At 36.5% G+C, this 19,640-nt stretch overlaps 1 long non-coding RNA gene across 1 annotated transcript; it reads right to left on the reverse strand.

Moving 5' to 3' along the window:
* Positions 1–1,382: 1,382 nt before the first annotated feature.
* LOC136837743 (uncharacterized) lies at positions 1,383–14,145 on the reverse strand. The gene is made up of 6 exons (XR_010852746.1): positions 14,061–14,145; positions 11,366–11,445; positions 10,636–10,715; positions 9,801–9,950; positions 3,078–3,146; positions 1,383–2,791 (listed from the first exon to the last, which is right to left on the reverse strand). It is a non-coding gene; the product is annotated as an uncharacterized lncRNA (long non-coding RNA).
* Positions 14,146–19,640: the final 5,495 nt, after the last annotated feature.

Consider the following 19,640-nt stretch of genomic DNA (forward strand, 5'->3'; position numbering starts at 1 on the left):
TTCAAAAATCATAATACAGTACTGCAGGTGATAATGCATCATAACAAGATCCAAAAAGTCCATAGAATATGGATGCAGATCAATTTGCACCCTAGTTAACTCATACCATGGTTGACTTGCAACCTGGCTGACTCATAAATAGGTTATTTCGTACCCTGGTTAACTAGTCATGCAAAACTAGATAAACATTTATGAATTTGTGAATGGTAATGAATACAATTTATACTCTAACATCCCCAAATTCTCATGCTATTTTCACAGTAGCTAAAACCTACTGCCAAACAGTAACTACAGTAATGTATTTACGTCAAGAATACACAATGACAAAAAGTTTCGAAACTATCATTTATCAAGGTGTTTACAGATATGATAAAGAAAATAACAGTCTCTGAACAAGTGGTATCTGTATACATAAATAGTTTGAGGGATGGTCAATGAGATTTAACTGAAAACTTTAGGGATAGACTATCCTTTTGCACTTGGGTACCTAAATACCTGTGGTACTACCCCAGTCATCCGTATTTAGAGGAAAAAGGGAACATCCAAAGGTATTTGAGCCCATCAACAAATTTGAAAATATTCAAGGCAAATGTACTCTTTTCATTTAAAAACACCATAAAAACATGCTCGTTGTAAATTTTCCCTAACAGAGTAGCACCATGGTTTACAAAATACATGTTTGGGCTATGGTTCATTTTATTTGACCAGAGAAGTAAGGATTTTAGTATTTCTGTATACTAAATCAATGTAAATAATAAATTTAGAACTGGTCTATAAAAAATCTTATAGTGCACTTAAGTGAAGAACTACATACACCTAAATGGTCCCATAGTAGTATAACAAGACGCAATACTGTACTACCATTTCTGAAAAGTTCTTGAAATCTCCATTATACAGCTAACAATAAAAATATTATTAAGTCCTGATCCATATAATCTTGAACCCTTTTCTGTGCAAGATGTTCAATGGAGACAGATGCTAAAGAGCATCAACAATTGTTACAATGTCTTTAGCCTCTCCTTTGTTAATCCACTACCTCATCTGAGGATTAACCTTAAATTTCATGTACTTGGCAAGTATACAATGGTTTTATATCCTTTAATATCAGTTGTCTCTATTGGCTGTAACTTTTGATAAGTACTTTTTCTTTGCTCAACCTTAACTTTTCAACCAACCAATTCTTATAATCCCACTTACACTTTCAGTAACAAGAAGTCTGTTTTTGTTACATTTTCAGAATTTCTTGAACAAAACTACAGTATATCGTGTCAGACTAACAAATATATGGATCATTAGTCCGTCCCCAGTTAATTTTGTCTTCATTGTTCTTAAACTTGCTCTTAAACTTTTTATTAAAGCAAATTCCATATATCCAAAACAAGTTTTTTCTTTTTTTGCTAATCTCCATAACATGGAGGAGAGTGAGTTTCCAAAGGTTTTTCCATATTGTGATAATTATAAATACTGTACATACTACTTGGCAATGTGTTTCTGTTATTGTGAAAACTAACACATTCCAAACACTTATCTAACACTGCTATGGTAATCAACAATGCCACTGGGTAAGAGTTGACCTCATTATCAGTCAACCACGTTATAAGTTGACCTGGGCACAAGCTGACCTGTATTCTTGAGTAAGGCATAACTGTCCCTGAAGCAGCTATGAAAGACATGCTGCCCCAAGAAAGTTTTCACAAAATGAGGAACAGAAGTCTGTAACAGATAAAGGGAATTATTATAAAATATTAACTGAGAGATGGAATAATTCTGGAAAAAACTATCTTTGCGAGTAAAGATAGAAAAGTGTGCAATGTCAAATGGGTAAGTAATAATTGAGAAGTCTTCAAAGGTATAGCCTAATGGCTGAATGACTTTAAATGGCAGAACAGTTTTGAAAGAAAAATTTCCACATTTCAATTCCCAAATGTATAAAAAATCATCAGAAATGTCGGATATAATAGAATTTTGTTGGTTATGATACAAATAAGTTTGATACAATTAACAGAAAACTGATGGCCTTAAATTTAAAACAAAAAAAAAAAGGTGAAGACTAAAGGACAAGACACAGGCACAAGTGAGGATGGTGAACAACACTGGTGGGAATGAAAAGTACAGTAGATGGAAAAGGCCAGTGGTAGGTCTAGTACAGATGACTCCCTGGGGAATCTGCATGAACACTGCAATGAAAATCCACATGACCGGACTGGGGCAGTACAAGGCAAGTTATATGGAAAGGTCTGAGGCTATTGGTAACAAATCACAGAGAAGACTTGAGTTAATGCACTGGGAGTGAAAGCAAAGAGGAGTGTGGTGTTGGTGCAGTTGATTATGTACACTTTTAAAAATAAGCAGCTGCTTCAAGTTCCGCTTCAAATGACATGGCACCATTTGTAATGAACACTTTATCCTGTTGTCCTTCTTAACAAAATCTAACTGATGGTCTTACCCTGCAGTGACCTCCTCCATTAAATCTAATAAATGATCCTTATTCTGTGTTACCCTTCACAAAATCTAGCAAATAGTCTTAATCCTCTATTGAACTGATTACATTAACATACTACCTATCCAGGGTTGATCTTCTTCACAAATCTTAAGAAAAGGTCTTTATCCTATGTTGATCAGCTTCATTGCTCCTAACAAAGACTCCTTATCCTATGTTCATCTTCTTCATAAAATCTAACTAGTGGCCTTTATCCAGTGTAGATCATTTTCATAAAATCTCAAGATAACTTCTGTGATCAAGTTCTTGAGTACTGTAATTTTGTTCTTTAGTAAGAACTTTGTAGTGAACCTGAGGGGAGGGAAGAAAGAAAGGTTATTCAACATAAATGAGTTCCTGTTTCAGTAGATTTTACATGACTAGTTACAGCTTGTCAACTGCCAATACCACAGCCATTAAATTGTTGATGTGCTTGCTAATCTTAGGACTTTGAGATACACCATCAAATTTCCTACTATTCATGGCTAGTACTGTACTCATCTAATCTTAGCCCATAAGATAATATAGTACATCCCCTTTAAACAACAGTAATCACCATTTCAGTGGCAAACTTTTTCAATAAAGAAATGCAACATACCTGCCAAAGGTTTCAGTTAAAATGACTTTCAAATGAATCTCCCTTGGAACCATCGAAAACTGTTAGAATCTGTTAAAATTAAGAAAAATTAAGTTTTCATAATAAAACTAATATTGTACTACTTACCTGAACACCTGAATTAGCCCTGGTCACCAGCCCGAACTACATCTCCATACCTTTTTACCCACTAAGTGGGTAATTAACCGTCAGTGTTACCAACGCTTACAGGAAAATCTTGTCAAATGAGTTACCTGAAGTACTGTTGGCAACGCTGCTGCAAGTCCCGAACGAGTGAGGCTGAGATCCCCAACTGTGTTATTCACTATTCAAACTGAAGTGGGGAGAGGGTGAGAATCATTCAGGTGTTCAGGTAAGTATTACAATATTAGTTTTATTATGAAAATTTCATATTGCAATACACTCCCTGAACACCTGAATTAGCCAACAGGGAAAGCAGGTAACTCATTATTTGCCTACTCTGTAAATGAATGTATCCTCACCTGGTTATCTCACTCAGCAGGTGAGGGCGCCTGTAGAGAGTGTGCCCCCCATGTCAGTCTCATGTCTTGATACTGTCTGAGTCGAGTTACCTCCCATGTGGTATTCAAACCATCCCATGGATGGAGAGGAGAAAGACAAACCTCACATGTGGCTGATCAGAGCTTCCCATGTAAAGGAGAACGATGAACCTCCCATGTGGCTATTCACAGCCTCTCATGTATGGAGGAGTACGATGAACCTCCCATGTGGCTATTGTAGCCTCTCATATATGGAGGAGAAGTTGTGTGCAGTCTCTTCGACTTCTCCGCCACCTGTTGCTGCTGATGTTTGCGCAGAAGTGGTTGAAGAAATCAAATCTGTCACCTGGATCTGCCTAACTTCACCGTAATAATGACAAACTTAATATTCCCACTATGAATCTTGACCAACAGAGAATTCTAAGTTCCTTAGACTACTAGTATATTGTAGGTCGTTGGGGCTCCGCCCCCACAACCCCCTTTCATTGTATTTCCGGTCACTAAAGGAATTTATAACAGCACGTACGTGGTGAGTAATGTAAATATATAAAGTCAGAAAAATGTGAATTTTTGTTGCTTACCTTAGGCACAAGGAGGATATAATTCAGCGGCCGCTTTTACAGAAAAATGAAGGCGTCTAGTAGGGTTCGATGATGCAAACCTAAAGTATCCCACGCTTAAATACCCTACAAAATGGGCCTGTCGTCGACCATACTTTGGGACCAAATTCTTAGTGTCCCACCAGTGCCTCTCGATCCGATTTGTATGTGCTCCTGTTTTGGGATCAACAAAATTAAGGCTGTGGTTCACCTTCAAATGCTGGTACCCTTCTGAACTTAGACAGTCGTATGCCTTCCAGCAGTCAGAGATTACGGTTGTTCCTTGCTCAATGTAGTCATGAATAATGGCCAGCAATGTTCAAGGCGCGGTCACTTACAGGAACCATAAAAATTCACGAGTTTCACGACAAATCCCCCAAAACCCACTGTCCCTCCACCACTGACCTACATTATATTTTCTTTTTCCAAATTTGGACTCGTCAATTTCTACAATTTTCCCTTCACCACCAATTTACCACCAATTTTCTTACTTCTCTTAAAAACCCAATCAACACACACCTCGTGACAAAAGGAAGACCAATTATTTATGGCGTGATCAGATAAATCGAGTTCATGTCTTGCACATTTGTAGGAAAACCAATCTTGGCAGAACAGCACCACAAATTTTAAAATTGTCTCAATATCTAAATGTGACTTATCAAACCACGTGCCCTGAAGAGGACACTAAAAATTACACCGATGTCTCCGCTTATGTCCGGAACCACAGACTTGTCACACCGAAACCCCCTTTTCTTCAAATCAACTCTGCACACACCATTACACTCAGGACACAGTTTTTCATTTAAAATTAAACCATGAATTTGTGAATATTCCACAAGCTTGGCTATATTTGCTGTATAAATAGCGCAAAACTGTCCATAACTGACAAAACACTCGCTGACAGGCTAAAACTTTACGCGATTTAGGAATCCGGTTGAGTTACACGAGAAGGGCCAGCTTCATCCATCATCCATGTTACCTAATGGACTTTGCAATGCAGACTGAGCACCGGAAAAAAAAGATGGCTAACCTTTCTGGAAAATTATATTCTTCCGCGACGAGAAACAAAAGAAAATCAAAAGCGTTTAGTACAGACCCTCTGATTGGCTATAGTGACGAATGACTCGTGTAATTGGTTACTTTGTCAAAAAGACAGGTGATTGGTTTCACAGTCTTTCAGAACTACATTCTTAGGAGGACTTTTGTATGTTATGCGTTCAGTTTACAAACAGCAGCACACCGACAACATCATTTTCGACCTTTTTTGACCAATCATTTGAAATTTGAATCGCTTATTTTATTACTAGAATTGTCTCCAACCTGAAATAAGAAGTGAACGATTCTTCAGTACATTTACAAACAACGTAGGAATCTATTTTCCCTTAAACTAGTGCGGAACTGTTTATCAGATTTACCCAGGCCACACCTGGACAGACAACGCCCATTCCTGAGAACGAAGAAGTTGCAACACCCAAACCATGCAAACCCGGATGTATCAGAGCCACATGAGAATGGGAATCCAGAACAGAAGATCTGCTAGTTAAGGAAGGAGGAGGAGCAACGGTCCCTGATGACCCGAAATCAACCCCAAACCTACATAGACGGCTTTAGCCGGAGGGACAGAGAAACCTGTCGGAAAAGTTGAGAAATAAGGAACCGAAGGAGGGAAGAAGGAAGAAGCCACACTCTGAGTAACCACCAGAGCTCCTGCTGACGACGTTGGACAGGTGGAGAACGTCCCAACTGGACAGGAACTCAAATGAGTTTCAAAGGGAAGGCTACGAGGTAACGAACCAAAGGTAACAGAGGAAGACAAATTACCAGCCATCCTAGCTAACGGAGTGATTGCGGAAACTATCGGTACTGAAACACTGAATGCTGAGGCAGGCGCAGCACCAACTGCCGCAGCAACTAGATTGGAAGCCTGAAAAACTAAGGGATTCGCCAAAGATGGCACCGAAGACAAGTCCACTAAGGGCAAAGAACCCGGATTAGTGACCAAAGAACCAAAAATGTTCCCCGAAGAGTGACCCAAAAAAGAAAGTTGAGAAAGAGCAATGGAAGAAGGTTTGGAAGCAATGGGGGGAAAGGGAAAAATCTGAAGTTACAGAAGAGGTCATAGATTTTAAGGAAAGAAAATATACTGATTCTGTTCCCCCCTGATAATCTTGCAAGACATCATTCACGAATTCAGGAAGATTCTTTAAGACATAATCATAGATATTAGAAAGCCCCAGATTAAAATAATGTCTAACTAATGACCTGTAACCCTTAGAGAGACCCAACAAATCAGCATTATATCCTGCAATATTTAGAATTCGATTGACAGAATTACCATCACCGCAAGACGAAAGTTTGTCCCCTGAAGGAAAAGGAACCTTCGAGGAAGAAGGGGTATTCTCCAACATTTCAGAACACGATAAACTAGCAACCAAATCTGAACCATCCTCCACGGATCTAGCAACCTTTTGTTGCAGAAAGCCTGCCGGCGGAAATAGAACACCCGCTGGATCTAACAAAGATGCCAAAACCTTAACCACACCTGACCCTGAAGAAGACTGCACCTTCAACTTCTCTTCCTGACTACTTGCTAAAGCACTGTCCCTACTTGTCTGAGTCATGCCTAAATCTAAACTCACCTTTGAACTTACATTTTCAGAGGGAAAGGGGAAATCTGCTGCTAACACTGCCTGCTCCGCGCCAGGGGGGCTGGCAGATCCTACCTTCGAGGTTCGGGGTTCTCAATGACCCGCAGCACCCGTTAGGGCCGGTTCTGGAACAGGCAGGGGAGCTGAAAGAGATCAATTAGATTCTATCGCCCTAGTACTACTATTCTGATCTTTCATTTCAGTTAATTTAGACAAGAAACTAGAAAATAAGCTAGACAAACTAGCTGATAATTTATTCTCTAATTTTCGGAATAATTCAGATTCCTAAGCTTCTTTATCACAACCCTGTGTCTCTACTGCTGGTTCCCTATGCTTACTCTTAGAAGCTAAAGATTTCCTATGCATTACATAATCCTCCATTTGCTCTATCTACCATGACCTACATTCGTCACAAATTAGAGTGACATTACATTGAACCTTTCTACATGCTATGCAAAGAGAATGTCTAGTCATGCTTGAGGGTACTCATCCTACGCTTGAAGGCTGTGCACGGTCGATGAGCTGCAGCATCTCCAGCAGTGGAAAACTCGGTTGTAACGGCTGTAGCAGAGTGGGAGCAGCGGCGCTATCCGAAGGGGGCGTCTTCCTGTCTAATTCATCCATTCCAAGTCCAAAATCCAAGCCAAAGTCTAGACAGGAGAGAAGATCCAAAACCAGGAGAAATAGTACCCAATCCAGGAGAAAAGAGCGAAAATACGGTCCAAGTAGTTATCCAGAATCCAAAGATATTTATATATGGGGGTCGGGCTAAAGAACCAAAAGTTTGCCTGATGCAGGAAACATCCAAGCAGCACAGCGAACAAAAGGCAATTGAGGAAAGGGGTCGGGGATCTTGGCCTCACTTGGCCGAGACTTGCAGCAGCGTTGCCAACGGTATTTCAGGTAAATCATTTGACAAGATTTTCCTGTAAGCGTTGGTAACGCTGACAGTTAATTACCCATTTGGTGGGTAAAAAGTTATGGGGATGTAGTTCGGGCTGGTAGGTGACCAGGGCTAATTCAGCTGTTCAGGGAGAGTATTGCAATAAATCCATTTAACTGATAATCAAGAATCATTGTAATAAAAATATATGCAGGTAAAATATATTTTGTCTTTTAAATAGAATAAACTTTCAAATCCCTTCATTCCACCGTTCTTGATGTAACTGGTAAGTGAGAACACCCTTAAAGGAGCATCTTCCTCCCTCACCTGCTGTTTTAACTAAATTTTACTCACTGAGTAATGAAAAACTGCAAAATTCAGCCAAAAAGGTGGAAGGACAATAAGAGTATATCTATAAAAGGTAAAAACTGCTCCAAAATGTATGCATTCACAAAAAAAAATTCTCATTTAACAAATACTGAACAGTTACTATTGTCATAAGTAAAAGAAGACTTCGCAAATTTTGGAAATGGTCACTCAAGAGGTGGCCAAAATATATATATATATATTTTTTGTAGAATATGGATTCTATTGCATCTTAATGGTGTACCTTATCTATAGTGTTCCTTTCAGACTGAATGGAAGTAAAATACACTGCAGTAAATATAAGAACAAACTAAATATATAAAACTGACCCTCAAAACTTGCAGGTGTTATGCGGCATCAGCCCCCGCAAAAATAGAAAAATATCTGCAAGTAAACTGTGACCTTCCAAAACTCGTTTTAATACTGCAGTGTATTTTTTACAATAAACTTCACCGATATTCAACGCAAGTTGGTTATTTACCAAAGTATATACAATACAGGACAGTGCTGTACCAGTATGGCACTATGATACTACAGTATACATACAGTACTGTATAGTGCTATAATATACATACAGTACTGTAGTTTATTTACAAAACATTATCTATTGAAAAAGATTACTGTAATTCTAAAAATACCACACAACTTATACTTACGTCAGTATATGTTAATATATATTCACGTCTTAAGACTTTCATAAAACGATTTGTTTCAGCTTTTGCCTTTTAATTTTAAAAATTTATTGATATGGCACAATTCCTTCCGCCATTTCCTACACTTTCAAACCAATATCAACTGACAAGTCAGCATTCTTTATGTTTCCACCCCTCAGTACATCGTTTATAGCCTAGCTCTATCTTTACCTTTTTGTCTTCTTGTGGACAATGTATGCAGTTTATAAACATGAGTGTGACGTTTTTCTATTTTTACTTATTAGTTTGTTTGTATATACATTACAGTACTGATATATGAGTGTATTTTATGCATTTGTGACTGACCTACTAAACACTTATTTTTCTTTACAGTTCTATTCTGCATGAATCGTCGGGAGGTTTACATGAATGGCCACAAAGCTCAAAAAAGTATGCCATTTATTTAATGATGAAAATTCTGCCCATACTTGAATCTGTGAGTTCATGACCAATGAATTTCAAGGGCTAACTGTACATAAAGATTAAAAAACAAAAGCTAACATATAAATGCTATCAACCACCATATACATTTAAACACTGGAAAAACCCAGCTGACAAGATATTCAGAGACTGACCACGTACAAACACTTCAACATTCACAGGCAACCAATTAAGTAATGGACATAGAAAAGACTTTCAATTATGGAGAAGTCAGCAGCAACAAAGTCTTGTGTAAAAAAAAAAAGAAACAATGGTAAATAAAAACCAGAGGTAAGGGAGGGAGATAACCTTACCCGAGTAGTTTTATCTGCCTGTGAAATTCCTATCGTCTTTGTTTATAGTTCAAATTCAATAACCATCCACCAGCAGAAATCTGCATGGTTGTTGACCAGTACTTCTGAACAAAAGACTGTTTTGCCATTTCTCTCTGCAGTGCAAGAACGAAAATCAGTCTAGTGCAACAAAAACCATTCAATTAGTCCAAAGATTTTCTACCTTCCAACAAAAAACATAGTACTTTAATAGTAAGAAAGAAAGCAAAACTATGAGTAAAAAGTAACATGGAAAGGATCATACCATTCAATGTTTGGATGCAGGAAGGGCGATCCCTGATGCAACGGTAATGATGAATCATGACGTATAGCTGTAGTCTGAAGACAAAGCTGGAGTTTATGAGGAGTCATCAAAACCCGTTTATCAACAGCTTGCCTGGTATAGTTGTACCATCTTGAAGGGTGGCAGAGATGTCAAGACATTTTCTTGTAGAAATTAATGTTTGGTAAATATGTGTATTAATATAAAAAGGTTTTTTTTTCTGCTCCACAGTTTACCTAGTTCCAATACCTAACTGATACGGACAATGTTGTATTCTATTTTACTCTATTCCCTGAGAGAGAGAGAGAGAGAGAGAATATTCCATTACGGAGACATACAAGAACTTGGAAAACCTATGAGTTCAAAAATGTGAACTGACCTGAATTAAATTGATTATGTGCCGCATGCTCTAAAATTTCTACATGAAATGACTTGAAAAGACTCAAAGGGTACTGGGACTATATTCTGGTAGCCATTATAAGCAAGAATATGAAAAGAATACTATGGTAATTTGGATAAACCCTGCTACCTATGAAAATAACAAATTAAATAAATAAATAAAAATGAAAAGACCTGAAGAGGAAATTGGGACATTTGGGATTACAAAAGAGAAGGTCTTGACCCTTCAGGCAATCTATGGAAATAAAAAAAATATTGTTTAACTTTCAAGAGCCGCTGAACAACTTACGTAAAAAATTAATAACCTCTCACCTCAAGCCAGTCAAGTAGCCTACACATATGCTACTTTTCACTTACCTTGAATTTAGTATTTTCAACTCAGAGGTACATTTGACAGTGGTAATAGAAATATAATTACCTATTAAGGTCCTTTTCACTTGCACTTTGTAAATCATCTTGATGGTGACATAACTGAGCCAAGTCCAGTATCACATCTATCTGCAATGAAAGAAACATAACCAAACTTGTTCACCAAAATATAGATGGCTCTGAAGCTTTTAAATGACAGAGATTCCTTGTTTTTTATACTTAAGACTTTCTGAAAAATGCCAACTTTCAGCAGGTTTTTCCTAAATTTCATCTTGAGAAGCAGAGGTAAGTGGAACTGTCATTTCTCAAAGAATAGTTTATAGACATATATGCTTTTAGGTGACCAACTTATACAAGCCAGTTTATGTGGTTGGATGTAACTTCAGTGGTATCGAAGATAATCTAAACATCAAGATAATTTTACACAAATTATTTATATACTGTACTTCAACTATGGCTTTAACATGTAATTAATCAAAAATCCTAGTGACAACTCCATCAGATGCCAAGTGCTGTATAGTATGGATCTTTATGTACTGCAGTCTACACATGCCAAATAAGTTATCCAGAAAATTGTACATGCCACATTTCATTACTAAAGTTTCTGTATTTAATAACCATATCATCAACAGTATTGTTTTCGAATCAGATTTCCCCTTTATGAGGTTAAGCACGCCAAGTCTGTTATAAAAATCACGACTTCACCAGTTTCAAGTAGCCTTATTATGCTACTTATTTTCAACTTAGACATTTGACAGTGGTAATAGAAATATAATTACCTATTAAGGTCCTTTTCACTTGCACTTTGTAAATCATCTTGATGGTGACATAACTGAGCCAAGTCCAATATCACATCTATCTGCAATGAAAGAAACATATAACCAAACTTGTTCACCAAAATACAGGTGGCTCTCAAGCTTTTAAATAAGAGAGATTCCTTGTTTTTTATACTTAAGACTTTCTGACAAATGCCAACTTTCAGCAGGTTTTTCCTAAATTTCATCTTGAGAAGCAGAGGTAAGTGGAATCAGTTACCAAAGAATAGTTTAGAGAACATGTAGGCTTTTAGGTGACCAACTTAAAGCCAGTTTATGTGGTTGATGTAACTTCAGTGGTATCGAGACAATCTAAACATCATGATAATTTTACACCATTATATATACTGTACTTCAACTATGGCTTTAAATATGTAATCAATCAAAATCCTAGTGACAACTCCATCAGATGCCAAGTGCTGTATAGTATGGATCTTTATGTACTGCAGTCTACACATGCCAACCAAGTTATCCAGCAAAAATTGTACATGCCACATTCCATTACTAAAGTTTCTGTATTTATCATCAACAGTATTGTTTTCGAATCAGATTTCCCCTTCATGAGGTTAAGCATGCCAAGTCTGTTCCAGTCTCTTCTGTTTTGCACACATTATCTAATATGACTCGGTTTCACCTATGCAATATGACTGCAGTCCCATAATGATAAATTGCCCTAAAAACTACTTGTGATTGATAATTTATGGTCTGATGCCACCTCTTCCTTAATGCATCTTGTTTGAGTACTGTATCTCAAAATATGAGGTGCAACATCTGCCCAAGCCCATAAAAAGATCCCTCTAAAATCCACTTGGGTCAAATGAAATTTTAGGTAAGGTAAGGTATGCAGTGGTGTAGCATGAGTTGCCAATGCAGACCAAAGAAAGTATTGCACCCCCTAATCTGTGGATGTTAGCCCTCTCCAGCCCCTAACTTGCGGATGTTAGCCCCATCCAATGCGATAGCATAAATAAAAATTTTGACTCTGTATACTTCAGTTTAATTGAAATTGTGGGGTTCTAATTTGTGAAATTTATAATTACAGCATCGAAATCTACACTGAAATCTCTCTCAACTGACAACATTACTTGGCTACTCATGTCTTTCCTAGGTTACTGTGGATCTCTGATATATTTTGATTAATTTAAGCTTAGAGAAACTTCTTTCAAACTGGCAGCTGTAACAACGATAATCAAAATGATTCTTAATATTACAACAAAGTTAGTCAAACTTTTGCAACTTCCACTTGTGCACCCATCATAGCATGGGGCCTTTCTCTGAAGTCCCATGCTACCCTACAATTGTATGATATTTAACTGGTTGACAATTTTGGTTAATTGGTCCAGTGTTTAATAATTCGGCTGTATGATGTTCCTCACACCCAGCATAAAGGGGACCCACAGAGGGGTCTGGGATAGCTTTGGCACAACCCAGACCAGCTGCTAAAATAATTAAATAATGCTAAAACCTTAATAAAAATTATTTTTGTACTGTTCCACACTTATTCTATTAATACAAAGCAGTAATTTTGCATTATTATTGTAAAGTAAAATATCAAAACCCTTTATTAGTGGTTATGGAAGGGAGATTTTCTGTATGGGGGGAAGGTCACATTATTTTGTTACTACTTATATTTATTCATCTTTTGAAATTTGGTATCCCTAAGAATTTTGGGCACAGAGAAACTTGCCCTGTGGCCACATCTGTGCCACGCCACTTATGGTATGGTAAATTTGGGTTAGGTAATGTTATATATTGTTAGGCACCATAAATTTTGGTTAAGTTATATAGGTACACGAAAGTACAACTGTGATTGCATTACGTTAGGTACAGTCAGAATATCTGTCCTAAATAAGCTAACCCAAGTACTTACAAAAATATTGCTGTCTCTCAACATTAGAAGCAGCTTGGAAACAAGGTTTCAAACTTGGCAGTCTTACCAGCTGTGGCATGGGTAAAAGCCCACACACATAATATACTCATACAAGGCGTCAATAAAACTACTGCATAGTTAAGCAGTTTAACAAATGGGGTGGTGGTGGTGGTATGGGGACTGCCTGGTCAGACTTAGGTTAGGCTTGGACACAGCCTATCCTTACAATTACCATTGCCTAAATTCCTGCTATTTAATTTCTCTCCTTGTAGTTAGGCTATTATTACTGGCCTACACATGCTTTACTGCCCTCATGTGTGTATAAATGTGTTCCTTAGCCTATGTTTATACAAAATTTTAAAATACATTTTCAACTTTAAATTACCTTCTAGATTTGAGAATATACTCATGCCCGAATTTACTGGGTAAAGGCTAAACAATTTAGTACCCTCCATGAGAAAATAAGTAGTCATGGGCATTTCTTGCTAATACCAGGGATGGCTAGCCTACCCTATAACTGTAAACTATTCTTATATTCCCCGGCAGGATTTATAATGAAATCTCCAGCATTATCAATTTTCAGATTAACCCACATAATTAAAAAATATATATTTACACAATGTGCACCAGATCTGCAACTTGGCCCCTGAAAATTTTACCATAATAAGGTAACTGAAAACTCTACCTCTAACTACACACTCATTTAGACCATTTTACCGTGTAATACGTATTTCTGTGACTTATGCAACACATGCCGATAAGCAATATTTTACAAAAAGATCAAATTACCTGCAAAGATCCAACAAAACTGAGCAAGTGAGCCTGTACTCCGGTTCCCGTATCGTCGCCATTGTTTGGATTTCTCAACTTCAGTGAATCAGTTATTATGTTTGGAAATACTTGTAATATTTTTATCCCAAAACGGTGATTTGCTTAATGTTTAAAATCATAATAATAAAATACTCTGTAATAAATTATTATACTGCTTTTTTTTAGAATAAAAATGAAGATATTCTCAAATGAAAGAGATAATTTTCCGTAACAACAGTTCCATTGCTTATGAACGCCCACCATAAAAGCATGGCTCGGGACATTTGAAGTATTCACTTTCGTACATAAATGCATATATGGGTAAAATGTACTAGAAACGTACATGTATTGGTTCAATAAGTGTATTAATATTTACACATACTATATGTATTTATTTACTTGCTGTGTAGTTTACGCAAGCTATTTTGTATAGAAACATTACACCCTAAGTAATAGGGCACAACAGGTACAGGGTATCACAAAAGGAGATTTAAGAAAGATAAATCAAATAACAATGGCTTAATATGAATAACAGGCTTTCAAAATTCAACTGTAAGAAGTCTTTTTGTATCGTGAGATATTTAAAAAGTCTAAAGTTCTTCATCAAGCTTGGTTGCCCTTCATTTCAGCTGGGATCTTTGATTCATACACGACAAAACCATTTTACTTTAGGCTCCTCGACCATTCACACACAAGTGGCCGCCAGAACAATTACAGGGTGACTCAAAATTCAATGACGAGGCCTCAATATTCTTTTGGGGAAAATATAATGCTTATTCATACTGCATTAGCGTTTTGCCGCGTTCTAAATAGAAACAAAATAATATCAACACCGTTAAATTGTTGTAGATGTTTCAGCCTTGATATTTTTCATAATTTAGATACGTTTGAGACAAAACTTCAGACCAATTATTTTATATTTTTTGACGTTCCCGTGAGATATCAAAGGTTACGTATTAATCTCAACCTCAACTAGACAACTGAAAATGACTACCAGCAACAATCAACTTTACAAGACAGACATCTCTATGTAGACCTCGGCGAGGGATCATATCAGTTACATTGCCAATTTATTTACTACTGCATAATTTACCGCTGTCAATTATAGTCAACAACAGGCACAAAATAAATACAGGGTAATGCAACAGATATACTGAAATAATTGGGATTAAACTACGTACATGATATTCGAGTAATTCTTTATCTTTGAGATTAAAAGCATCCAATTATTCGATTAAGCATTATCAGAGTAACACATTTAACAACTATATAACAGAGCAAAATGTTACGAGTGTAACATACTTAACCTATGCAGAGTAACTCAAAAAGTATCTGACAAAGAAAACGAATATTAGTTGACAACTAAGTTAAAATGAGTTTTCCATTTCACTTAAAAATGCAAACCAAAGTGTGTATCAAGATCTCATTAAGGGCCTGGATACATTTACCACAACTGGTATACTGCATATAGCTGTAAGTACGCACTGTATCATGTACTAAATTATCTGCAGCAAAATCTGAAAATACAGGGTGATACAGAAGTTATGAGAGGATAAGAACTCGATGGAAATAGGTTCTGTATGGCAGTTGAGCCTTGGAATCTGAAAGAAAAATATTTTTTCATTAACAAAATGTTTAATAAAAGTTTTTAATTGTTTCCATACACCTAGAACATTATCACCCGAGTATAAAGAGAAGATTCAACTACTTACTCTAAGATCCTTGCACACGGCCACTCACCCAAGACAGGGTGACACAAAAAAGATATGTATGGATAATCCTCCATGATTACATTTACAGATTATCAAAATACTCAGAATAAGATTGAATGACGAATTTTGTCTCATGGTACTATTCTTCCGGCTCCCTGTCCTTTTCTGATATTGCTTTGTTTCTATTGGAAACGCGGCAATATGCTAACAGTGTGTGCATTAGTCTACCCTTTCCAAAAATGGATTTTGATTCACCCTGTAATTGTTCTGGCGGGAGTTTTCGTGTTTGAATAACTAAGGAGCCTAAAGTAAGAGGTCTCGTCTTGTATGCATCAAAGGATTCCAGTTGAAATGAAGCTTAATCAAGCTTGATGAAGGAACTGTGACCTTTGATATATCCTGTAATACGAGTAACTTTCTTACAATTTACTTTTGAAAAGTTTATATTAGTTTTAAACGAACATTATTGGATTCATACTGTTTCAGTTAGTTACTGCGCTACCCTGTACAGACAAATTCAAATTCAAAATATTTATTGACATTAATATCAAAGGAGCATGTCAGCATGCTGATGCTCCACTCAACAGTATTTTACATAATCATAGTAAAACTGATTTATTTACAAATGCTAAAATCATTAATAGTTATCCAGGCATTGAGCAAAAATATTTAATAACGTATGTCGAACCTTGTAAATCTTACCTAATATTCTTTTTTAACAATATTGTTATTTTTACCATATAACAAACCATCTCTAGACATATCATTTATATTTGTTATCTTGAATTTTCCAAACCATTACATCCATTATATAATGATACAAAGTATGTGACTTTTACATTACTACATAATTTGCAAACCATTCCTTCAGAGCCCTATCATTGTATTTCCCAAATATATCTATAACCAAACCGTAACTCATCATAAAGAATCATATCGAGGTGAAGCTCTACCATGTTAAACTAGTGTTATTCATGATAACATCGTAATGTTTCATGCTCCTACTGCCATTATTCAGCATCATACGTGCACCGTCAAACCCTACCGTTTCCTCACTCTACTTATTTCAGATTTTATTCTAGCAATGCTTAATGTACAATGATATTCTATAATTTTTGGCACATCCATTCTTAGCCAAACTGTCAGCAACTCATTAAAAATAGATATCGAATGACGGCATCCACATGAAACTCACTCACACTCAAATGAATTTAATTTGTGTATACATTTTCTACAACTTAAAACTAAATCACAGTAGTCATTTTTATTTACGCAAATAGAGCACTTGACTGTCAAACAAAACCATAAACACTTTTCTTCTTTTCTAGTGCATATTCAAGTCCAATATATATATAGCATAAAGTTCTATTGTCATGCATGAGTCTTATCAGCAATTTTTTTGTGACAATCTTTTCAAACACATACCATATTCAAAAATTTCTTATCACTACACTACAGAACCTGCTCTATTTCCATTTACAGACCCATCACAGTAAAAGTGTATAACATCTTCTCCTTCGATATCTAGATAGTTTTCAACAAATAGCTGTTGTAATTTGAGGATGATAACTTCTTCCAATATAGTTTATCTATTTGGTACAGATAATTTTCTTTAAACATGGCTCTATCAATATTTCTGGTACAGGCACACAAAAAAACATACTGTTACTGTACTGATAAAACATTTGACAAATTCTTTGCCATATAAGTGATTCATCCTAAAGTCGGCAAGACCAGATCTGTATTGATTTACTACAGACTTCACACTACTGTCACCACTTCTAACGAGTCTCAAGACAGAGGCCACTGTTAATTCCCTGGGTATTCTATGCATAACGCTCTCGGAATATTCAGCCCCATTTCATAATTTCTATTCTTGTCGTCCTTGCACAACCGAGTACAATCCCTCATACCTTCATTTTGTACAGCCTCCAATGGCCTAACATCCTCTGAATAGGACAAAAACTGGGGCTGAAGAATAATACACTTACGGTACTCAGATATACTGACCTAAGAACAGGTACACCAACACCATTTTCTATTAGATAACACACAGAGGTTTTAGCCTAGACATGCAGTATATTCTTGGAGCATAAGCAATTTGATCCTTAACATTACTAAAAACTGATATGCATTCCAAGATATTTATTATACTAGTTACCTTTTCCAGTCTCATTCCATTCAGCGAGATTTTTTCCATTAGCAGTTCCGATTGGTATTTAGTTTTATTTTCATTAATAACCAACCCTAAACGAACACACAAACACTGAAGCCTCTTCAATAACCTTTGATCAAACAGTTTTCATCTATGCATTGAATTAGATATCGTCAGCATAGACGAGAATCTGAGAATTTCAAAAAAATTAAAGGAAGCCATACTGTCCATAAGTATGTTAAAAAGCATAGGGCTCAATACTCCACCTTGAGGTGTACCAAGTTCAAACCCTTGTTCAGATTCCTCTCCCTGAAAACCATACACTAGCTTTCCTATTTTACTTAAATAATTGCAATCCAGGTCAGGAGCCCCTTCCTTTCACACCTTTTACTCACCAGGTCTTCTGACATCACATCTTTTTATTTGCCTTATCAAAGGCCCCTTTAAAATCATAAAAATCGACATTCCAACATTATTATCCAGAAGACACTTTAATATCACACAATCTGTTGTGCTTCTACCCTCTTCATAACCATACAGGTTATTGACAGAAGACCATCATTTTATAGATCAATCTGTTTAAGATCATTTGTCTCCATCATCTTTGATAAACAAGAAAGTTAAAGATATGGGCCTATAATCTTCATTATTCTTAGTACAGGAATGATCAACGCTACTTTCCACTCCACTGGCACCCCATTTCTATAAGATAGATCACCTAGTATAGGGACTATCTTCCATGCTTATGAGACAGCTGACCTGTATGTCAGGCCATCTCTACCCGGCGCAGTGGATTTTCCCCCTTTACAGCGTTCAGAAGTTCATCCCTAGTAAATGCAACGCAAGTATCATCATTCAAAGCGCTTTGCAAGCGAATCAACTCACTCTCCTAGACCTTAGTTTCAGACAACTCTGGACATTATTATGTGCTTGAAAGACTAGAGACATAATGACCACTTATTAATAAGATCATTAGCTTTATCTTAGGATTTGGATGAATATTAAATTTTAATACCCCTAACTCTGTTTATACAACCCAGACCTGGCCTAAGTTTTGGAATGGCTACCACCCCTCAAAAATTGTCCCAGTATTGATTTCTCGCCTATTTTATATCTCCATAATTATACCCCAATTGGTTTCTTTGTTATTTTCATTTGTAGGATCCTTACCCAAAGTTACTGTGACATTTTCTTAACACCTGGTCCACCCTTAACTACTTTATCATTATAATACATTTTAGATTTTGCATTAAAACCCGTTAAATTCGGCTTAGGTCTACCCAATATAGAATCCACCACTTTCAATAGACCTCAAAAATACATTTTCATCTGTTACATTGCTTTATACTCCTTAAAACCAAGTTCCAATTTTAGAAACAAAACAACTATGTTGACCATCTTTAAGCCGAATATCTTTTTCCTATTATTGATGAAGCCATTTTGTTAATATGCATCTTAATTTCACAGCGAAATGATCACTCAAAAGTGTGCCTCTACAACATCCAAAAACTTGCGTCAATATCCAGCATGTTGAAAAATAATTAAAATCTAACCTACCGCCCTAATATGAGTAGGATCACTCTTGTCCAATAACTTTGTGCATCTTCAACAGAATCCAAAAAGTGTTTAACACCATCCCATTGCGATTTTGAGTACCTTGAGCCAAGATTTCTGTGCCTAGCATTCAAGCCA

This window comes from Macrobrachium rosenbergii, chromosome 59 (assembly GCF_040412425.1).
Source record: "Macrobrachium rosenbergii isolate ZJJX-2024 chromosome 59, ASM4041242v1, whole genome shotgun sequence".
NCBI classification, from domain to species: domain Eukaryota; kingdom Metazoa; phylum Arthropoda; class Malacostraca; order Decapoda; family Palaemonidae; genus Macrobrachium; species Macrobrachium rosenbergii.